The sequence below is a fragment of the Coptis chinensis genome, unplaced genomic scaffold (genome assembly GCF_015680905.1).
Source record: "Coptis chinensis isolate HL-2020 unplaced genomic scaffold, ASM1568090v1 utg3977_pilon_pilon, whole genome shotgun sequence".
Taxonomy (NCBI): Eukaryota; Viridiplantae; Streptophyta; class Magnoliopsida; order Ranunculales; family Ranunculaceae; genus Coptis; species Coptis chinensis.
Genome location: NW_028238150.1, coordinates 72,770 through 81,271, shown reverse-complemented (window position 1 = coordinate 81,271; position 8,502 = coordinate 72,770). Strand labels below are relative to the sequence as shown.

Sequence of the window (8,502 nt, the reverse complement as noted above, 5' to 3'; positions counted from 1 at the left end):
ATTAAATTAAATAGGTCATGGAATTGGTCAAATCAATCCATCGCATTGCAGGAGGATGTAGAGGTATCATCCATTAGAAAACCTATTTAACCATCCTTAACAATAAAAGTCAACAAAATCAGTCACAATTAATACTCGTGGTGGGAATAGCTCCAATGCCAAGTTACAATACTCAAGGTTAACCCAATATATTGGGAGCCTAAGAGTTGGGCCCTTTTAGAAGTCCAAGATAACTGCATACACACATTATCGAAAATCAATATATACTAAAAGAGCTAAACTTACCAGGTAGCGGAACAATGAGAATATCACTAGCCTTAACAACAATACTACCCATAGCACTAATATTCATAAGATCAGAAACAGTAGTAGAATACCTTGCTGCAATACCTGGCAACGAATCCATAGGCATAACAAGATATGACGAATAAACAGCTGGCAGAAAATTATCAGAGTAGAGTTATAAAAAGTACAAGACAATAAAACAACTAAACTCTCCCCAACAATCAAGTATAGTAGGATCCGGTATCGATTTGGCATCTCTAAACTGATCAGAAGAAATAAACAAGACCAATTAGAGAATACCAAGCCAGCAATAGATGAAATTGTATATCCGAAGGGCATGTTTTAAAACGCGTAGAAACAGATTTATGGATACCATCTACCCAAGAACAGGTAATGGGGATCATTAAAAAGAGATGGGAAGGAATGATAAGGCATTCGACATATGAGATACCATTTGCATTGGTAGTTAAAAAAGATATTAGGTCGATTCGGAAAAGGGCAATGACTTCAGAGACTTTGAGGTCAGTGTAGAAAGTGTAACCAAACATTGCATTGCAACAATCAGAATTTGAGCATTGTTCAATTGTTGATTTTGAGTGGACTAGTGTATTTAACCAAAAAGTTTTAGCAAGTTCTTTGACTGTAAGTAAAAAGCTTTTAGAGTAAGTAAATAGAGAGCTTTAAGAATATGTGTACAAAGAAAATGAAGTGTTTGATACATTACATTTAAATCCAGAACATAACAGCAAGTCAGCAACAAAGATTGAGTTTTTCACCAAAATTACCAACAACCGCATTACATTTAAATGAACACCTTTGAGTTCAGAGAAACCCCAAATCGAACAATCAAAGTCCATAGCCGAAATAAAACATTCAATACCAGTTGGTGGAGAGAGGGAACCCAAATTTATACCAAATGCTCGGAAATTTTCCTACCAAAATAGAAAAGCTTTTAAGAACAATCCCTAAATGACAACCTTTGCTCAACTTTTTTGGTTTTAGTTTCTATTCGAAATTTAGTAATCTTAAAATCAGTTTTCTTTCCAAACACTCAAGAAATTAGGCAACAATTTTGATGAACTGGGTTTTGGGAAACCAAAACTTGGAAAATAACTTCAATTAAACTTGAAAAGTGAAACCCCAATGAACGAAAATTATCAAAGTTTGGAATTTTTAGATTTACCTTAAGGAAGAACTAAAGAGATTTTTTTCATCTTTGACTGTCGAATTGAACCAAGAAGAGATGCATCCGCCCTCCACCTTCAAATCCCAACGACTTAATTATAATTCTGATTCAGGCTGTCACAAAAAAATGGGGATGAAAGTTCATCTCGTTGTGTTGAAGAAGAACAGTTTCGCTCTAGGGCTTTTTCTCAAGTTCATTTTTTTTTTGTTTCAGAATACGTATGTTATTAGGTAGACCTTTGCCTACGGTTCTTGACTTCACAATAGCAGTCGCTTAACAGTGGCTAAGAGCATCTCTAGGTGGTGGTAGCATACTCTTCAAATTTGAAGAATGCTACCACAGAATTTGCTATCAAATTTCGACCAACTCTAGGTGGTCGCAAATTCGTGGTCGCAAAATTCATTGGGGACCCACCTGCGCGACATTAGTATCTTGGCGCCCGATAAGATTCATTGTCGCTACGGCGGTGATTGGCGTGGCCAAGATTTAATGTCGTCTTTCTTTTTATTTAATGTCGCGCGACAGTCGGACTTTTGTCATTTTACAAATTTTTTCAACTTTCGGTCACTCTAGTTAGTAGGAAAAAATGAGTTCAACAATTTAATCCGTCTATAATAACCAAACACGATGGAGTGGTGGAGATGAGGAAGAAGAAAAAAGATGCATACGTTTGGGATAATCCCGGTGGTGATCTAGATGATGAACCAACCACTTCCGAGCTGGAAATCAAGGAGTCGAGGTCGACGATCCATTCTTCGCTTCAATATCGGCAAAGTCGATTTTGAATTTCTGTGGAGGCTATTGATTCGACCATCTTAGGCGGTGTCTAAGAGATTTCATGATAGGCATGTCTCAAGAGTTGTTCTTGAACAACAGGTATGTATTTTAATTTCATAAATTAGTAGTAGTAGTAGTTAATTTTAGTAGTTCAATACGTATATTTTTATTTTTATTTTTTTAATTTTAGTTTCATTTTGCGTACATCAGAGATGTGTTATGTATCGGGTTCGGTGCACTCCACGTGCGCTTAGGACGTGGTGGGATGATATTAAGAAAGTCGGTGCACTTGACCATGTTAGAGATGCAATTTTAGCGACTCCCTTTGCTCATCTAGTTGACATCCCTTATAATAAGACTGACATTCAGGGAGTTATTAATGGTTTAGTTGAGAGATGGTGGGATAGTACACATACTTTTCACTTCCCTCAGGGAGAGTTGGGTTTCACTCCATTAGATTTTTGCATGATATCTGGTTTGAGTATAGGATTAGGTAATCCGTTGAGATGTAGCACTGAATTCCAGAGTTGTGCCCAAATGATGACTTTCTTCCCTTGTCTGACCGAGGAGTCATATGACGTTCCTTGGTGTTAGGATTTATGGTATCAAGGCTGCATACATTACATCGTTGACTACTGATTCAGATTGCAGTTTTTGATAGATTATTTGTCACTTGATTCCGATGATGGTCAAACACATGTTGATGAGTATGTAAGAGCTTTCTGTATGTATTTGATGGGTGTCTTCTTTTTTCCTTCTGGTCATTCCACGATTAATTTGGGATATCTAGCTAACTTTGAGCACTTGCATGAGTTGGGTATTGATTTTGGTGGAGCCATATATCGTCATTTGTTCGTTGTTTAGATAGGGCGTCTCGACACATTGGTGTTGTCGGTAGTCCCCGGATGGGAGGGTTTGTCATTCTCTTAGAGGTATGGTTTTATGAGTATTTTCGTCTTTGCAAATCCTATCCTCACAGAGAGTATACCGATGAGAGGCCTAGGCTCGGGGCTTGGCACGGACCTTGTCGGCGTGCGTCGACCCGAGTGAGATCAGTCATAACATAACTTCTATCGAACCCGGATCGAGCTTAGCACACGAGGCTTCTATTGTTTGGAGGCCTTGGAGGGACATCTGTGCACATCGGGCGAATGATATGTAGATATGCATTGTTCATTTCTCATAGGAGGATGGTATTCACTTGTGGGAGTGATATGGAGTGGTATTTAGGGGATAGATGTTACAGACAGCTCACACCATACTTTGGTATCCCTCCTGATCCGCCCACCCATGTATCAGAGGCTAAGGACATGACCTTAGAGCAAGTCATCGAGAGTAACGCGTGCATTGGACTTGGCTACGGGCTTCGACCTAGTTACATTGCAGACTTATGAGCGATATTACGTTCATCGGGTTCAGGGTGTCTATTGGTCATTTGCTCCCAGCTGTAGGTCGTACAGGCAACATTCATACGGTTAGCAATTTGGGTGTCAGACGTGAATTCTAGATTGGCCAGCCGTCACAGCCGACGTTTCAGCCTGGACACAGTAACACATTTGTTCCAAAGACGGATCCCCTCCGGTCGAGTGGCCTTGGATTTTCAGTTTGAGCGATCCGAGTGGCGGACGATTTACCGACCCATTTCTTCTATTGATGCCACTTTCGCGTTAAATGCGGTTAGAGCGACCTTGGACATCTATCTCGGTAATTATTTTTATTGGTTTTGTTTTATTATTTTGGTTTATTATGAAAATGTCAAAAATTATTAATGAATAATTATTTCAGGATGACCTACGCATGAGATATGAGACAAGCATTCGTGTAAATGATGGCTTGCGCTCCTCGGTATTCGCCTACAGTGTTGAGAGAGAGAGACTTCTTTCCCAGGCTCATGTGGATTATAACGATTTGCAACGCCAGATTGATGAGTTACAGGCTCAGATTGATCGCACAAGGGTGAGTTCATCACAGCATGGACAGACGGAGAGTTCAGCACAAGGACAGTCGAAGAGGAGTTCACGACAGAGGAGGCGTATGTAGGATAGTCTAGGAGGTTGTTGTATAACGATTATTATTATGTTGTGTGATTTAGAATTGTTCATTTGATCATTTTGATATGTTGTGTGATTATTATTATGTTGTGTGATATGTTGTGTGGTTATTATTATGTTGTGTGATTTAGAATTTACTTCATTTGATTTAGAAAATGAATTACAATTTTTATTAATAGAACGACAACTAATACATGATTGCAAACACATAAAATAAAAATAAATAAATAAAAGATAACTATTACATATCACCCTTATTACATACTACTAGAGTTACTCTAATTATATAATAAATAAATAAAAGATTACAACAATCAATGTCGGTCACCCCTAATGCTCCATAGATGCTCGACAAGGTCGCTTTTAAGTCTATCATGCATAGTCTTTGATTGAACTCGTAGAGTCCCTTCAATGTAGTGTTCCCGAGTAGGTGGAATCTGTGGTTGCCCTTCTGGATCAGGAATGTACCTCCTCATTTCATAATTTTTATTCTTAGCTCCGATTACCATATTGTGCAATATGATACATGCTCTCATAACAGTACCCATTGTCTCCACATGCCATAATTTGCAAGCTTTTGCCAAAATACTAAATTTAGCTTGCAAAACCCCAAAAGCTCTTTCAATATCTTTTCTTGCAGCTTCTTGCATCGTTGCGAACCACTTCGTCTTAAGAGCATTAGGGTTTGAAATTGTTTGTATAAATGCCGCATAGTCAGGATAGATACCATCAGCTAAATAATAACCCATATTATAGTTATGCTGATTTACATCAAACGAAATAGGTGGAGAAGTACCATTGATCACGTGCTCAAATACCGGCGAGTTGTCCAACACGTTGATGTCATTGTGTGATCCTGGCATCCCAAAGAAAGAATGCCATATCCACAGGTCTTCGGGTTTGCAAAGCCTTCCGAGAATAACGGATGGTTTTCGTAACCACCATCGTAAGCACCTTGCCATCCAGTTGGACAATTATGCCATTCCCAATGCATACAATCAATGCTTCCCAACATACCCGGCCATCCACGTGTGGCAGAATGTGCAAGCAAGCATTCTGTATCTGCAATATTTGGCCTTCGCAAGTAGACTGAACCGTACAATTTGATAATTGCATCACAGAAATGCCTCAACGCCTGGTTTCCACTTTGCTCGGAAATGTATAATTGATCGTCAAGTTGATCAGACACCGTGCCATAACCAAGAATACGCAAAGCTGCAGCCACCTTGACCAGAGGATCTATACCAGGTTTACCAGCATTGTTAACTTTAGGCTGAAAAAACTTAAAATGAGTCTGAATATCGTTGAAGATGTGAAGAAATAAAGATTTTTTCATACGAAAGCGCCGTTTGAAATCCTCTTTCGGAAAGACAGGACGATCGACGAAGTAATTGTTCTTCAAGATTTCCAAAGTCAGAGCATATTTTCTATGTTTAATTTTTCGACCTTTCTTTGAACCACCATGTGGTGCCTTCGGAGCATGTACTTGTGCTTGTGCAAGTACAGCCAAAGTGTGTTTCATAAGGGGCATGACGTTAACAAATTCTTCATCAAGACTATCTACCGAGTCTTCCGCTGGAGGAGATGAAGAAGAAGACGACGATGAAGATGAAGATGAAGACTGAAGCGGAAATATCTCATATACTTCATGATCCATTTTTTCGCAATGTGTGTGTTGTTTGTTAAGGATTGATGTAAAATGGTTGAGTTGTTTGAATACAAATGTTTGAGTTGAGTGTGTGTAAAATGAAGAAGGAGATGAGTGTAGATATAGAAGGTAGAAATCAGGCCGTTTTTTGCCCGTTGGAGCACGCGACATTAGGAGTGGCGCGCGCCACTACTATTGGCGCGCGACAGTTGTAATGGCGCGCCTGGGGTTGTGGTCAAAGTCAATAAAGAGTTGCGCGACATTAGTAATGGCACACGACATTACTATTGTCGCTCCGCATCCGCATCCAAATTGCCAAATTTGCGAACAAGAATGCGAACAAGCAGGTGATGCGACCACGAATGCGACCACCTAGAGTTGGAATTCCGGGAAATTCCGACGCATTTCTTCAAATTTGAAGAATGCGACCACGGATACATCCACCTAGAGATGCTCTAAAGGATGCAAAATTGGTCCACGGTCCTTTTAGGAGTAGCGACGGTCACAAACTGTTGGGTATCTAGCGAGGGTAATTGACCGTGGGTAAAAAATCAGGGCATCCGTGGCCAAAAGCTCATTTTCTTGTAGTGATACCTCCGGAAGTATAACTGAAACATATAGTAGCTCCCACTCCCACCTATATCTAGTCCCTCACAACCTTGGAAATATTTATGAATTGCAATATCTTGATGTTTCTTCACAGTTCTCAGCTTTAAGAGATGATACTCTTCGGTGGTTAAGTAGTCTTGCTTCATTGAGGTACCTTAGGATGAATCAAGTGGATATGCCGATGTTAAGTGTGAATTCTCTACGAGTACTAAATAGGCCTTCTTTCTTGACCGAGTTGCATTTTTCGGGTTGTAGTCTTTATGATATGATTATGTCAAGGTTCACTTTTAAATTGACATTTGTAATAACTTTCTTACTTGGCAATTATTGTTATTGATGAGGAGAATGAGGGTGTAGCAAATGATAGAGATGAAGACGAAGAAGAATAAGAAAATAGAGATGATGGTGAAGAAGTTTTGTACAAATGATGATGAAGACGACTGAAGGACTTAAAATTAATTGTAGTTGCGCATTTCTAGCTTCTGCAGTTTTAGATTCGATGGATTTCTATTATTATTGGGATGATATTTTGTTGTTTATAGTTTCTACATAAGTTATGGATATTTTGTAAACATGGAGTAAAAGTGTTCGGGTTCAAGTTTTTTGGCTGATGTAAACAATTCATATTTTTGCTATTCAGTGCAATAGTGCTCCAAGATGTTTTTACTTTCATCTTATACGTATCAGTGCCTGCAAGTTTTCTACTTTTTCCATAGCTTCCTATAGGTGCTTGTTCTGTTGAAAATGATGTAATAGTTTTTTCTTGGAATTTTGGTTCTGCATTGGATGTGTAGCAGTAAAAGCAATATCATTTTTATTTTGGGAAATTGTTAATGGGGAAGTTCAGAAGCAAATCTTTGATATCTTGTTCTTTTGATTGTCATGAATCCACAATGTGCTACTTTTCATACTCTCTGTCATTCTTTACTTTTATGTGTTTGAACTATGAACCTCCCTGGTAATGTTAGTACTCCCTTGGTAGTAACTGGAAGGGCTACCAAGATTTTGCTTGTCAGAAACAGTTCTTTGTCAGTAACTGGAAGGGCTAACAATGTAATTTTGGTGTTTGCTGAAAATTGTAATAGTAAAGCGGTAACCAGTTACTGAAATTAAAACTCAATTTCGGTATCCAGTTGCTAATTTGATAAATGGTATCTAGTTGCTGAAAATTGCTCAAAATTTTGGTGTTCAGTTGCTGAAAATTGTATTTGTAAAACGGTAACCAGTTACTAAAACTCAATTACGGTATCCCTAATTTGAGAAAATTGTTCAAAATTTTGGTGTTCAGTTGTTGAAAATTGTAATAGTAAAGCGGTAACCAGTTACCGAAATTAAAACTCAATTTCAGTATCCAGTTGCTAATTTGATAAATGGTATCTAGTTACTGAAAATTGCTCAAAATTTTGGTGTTCAATTGCTGAAAATCGTATTTGTAAAGCGGTAACCAATTACCAAAATTAAACTCAATGGTTTAACTCAGTTAATGGTCTTGGTGTGATGAGGGTTTTACCTATTTTTTGCATAAAGTTTGGATCATCTATTGATGTTTTTGGAGTAAGCTATTCCCATGGTTTATGCTTATTTGGTCTTACATGAGTTTGTAAGTTACTATACCTCTTGATCTTGTGATGTTAATCCCTGTAGTATGGCTCTGGTTGAAAATGTAGATTTCAGCATTTCCATAATTTAACGTCAGTTTTCTTCCTTATAACTCTAATACTTATTTTATGCACTTTTGCCATAAAATATAAGCATTAAGTAGTGTGCATTGTAAAATGGTATCTAGTTGCTGACAATTGCTCAAACTGTTGGTGTTTAGTTGCCGAAAAATGTTGGTATCTAGTTGCTGAAAATTGTAATAGTAAAGCGGTAACCAGTTACAGAAATTAAAACTCAATTTCGGTATCCAGTTGCTAATTTGATAAATGGTATCTAGTTACTGAAAA

The 8,502-nt window shown here is 38.2% G+C and overlaps 1 pseudogene; it reads right to left on the bottom strand.

Annotated features, from left to right (window-relative positions):
* Window positions 1–256: 256 nt before the first annotated feature.
* Window positions 257–4,949, bottom strand: LOC147473185 (lysM domain-containing GPI-anchored protein 1 pseudogene; annotated as a pseudogene).
* Window positions 4,950–8,502: the final 3,553 nt, after the last annotated feature.